The following is a 1,320-nucleotide window of genomic DNA, read 5'->3' as shown; positions in this document are numbered from 1 at the left end:
AAATTTTTGAGGGAGTGCCAAGTAGATTTTGATGGTGTTGAAACCTTCAAACTTGGACGACACGGTCATTTCTGTAAAATTATAACATGACAGGACGATCGGTCCCGATACATTCACACACTTTGATTGACACCACGTAATAGAGATTATGCTTCAGTTGAATGTTCATCAGACCAAATTTTATTTTGCGTGATTTGAAAATGAAGGTAAAATTCTGGAAGATGTGAATGTTCAAGTCTATCAAGGCCTTAAAATTTGAAGACTAAAAAAGATTCACGAACTCATACTGCGTATAATTGAACTCATGTTATATGTCTGGGTCTTTGATGCAATCAGTTCCTATGACTAATTATTGTGCATGTTTTGGGTTTTGCCTTTTGCTGTTATTATTCTTCTTAAGGGTTTTTTGTTTCATGTCCCCCGGTTGACTTTATTTGGGCTCAAAATACATTGTGTATTTGCACCGTCATGTATATAAGAATTTAATGACTAACGTAGAATGTATTATACATTTTTATAAGTGAGAACTTTTTATGCCGCGTTTGGTTATAACATGTCGGAGATGGGAGTTGTTTTAGTTGCTGGTGGGTAGTAATCCCTCAAGGTTGAGGGCAAAGATCCGTACACATGTCTAACGGGGTAATTACCCTATACATTGTCCGAAAAGTATGTCGTTGGGCATGTAGATATATTGAGAACTATGTTTAGTTTTGTGTAGGTTTATTCGCTTTCTAGAATACTTTGAATAATTGAACTCTCTTGAGTTTGTATTGAAGTTTTTGCTCCTATCTTACCTAACATTATTTGGTCGTATGGTGTTTTTTTTTTTTGATCGAAACATAGTAATGCATTCATACTCAAAAACTTACATCAAGACCAGAGTATATAGTGGCCTCATTAAACATTCCAAATCAGAAAGAAGAGTACCCACACTCCAACTACAAAATTAACTACTTGCTTCATGAACTAAAATCGAAGAAAGCCAATCCGGCTCTAGTTATTTGGTCGTATGGTGTTATGACACTGGAATTTATCTATCATTTTTAAAAAGTAAAATGATAAATAAACTAGATGCCCAAAGAAGAGTATCAACAAAATTTGAAAGAGTGCGGTTATTGAGATCTCCACATTTGCTCACTAGACCTCGCTCTATTGTGAATTATTAAAAGGCATATATATCCTCATACACAATGACTATTAAGGACAATAATTATACAAAAGAAAATATTATATTTATTCTCTCTAGACTTCCCAATTCAATAATAATTGATTACATTCTTTATTATTTTCCTTATATATTTTGGTTTTCTAATTTCTTTT

This window comes from Fragaria vesca, linkage group LG6 (assembly GCF_000184155.1).
Source record: "Fragaria vesca subsp. vesca linkage group LG6, FraVesHawaii_1.0, whole genome shotgun sequence".
NCBI lineage: Eukaryota > Viridiplantae > Streptophyta > Magnoliopsida > Rosales > Rosaceae > Fragaria > Fragaria vesca.
Note: the sequence above shows the minus strand (reverse complement) of the source record.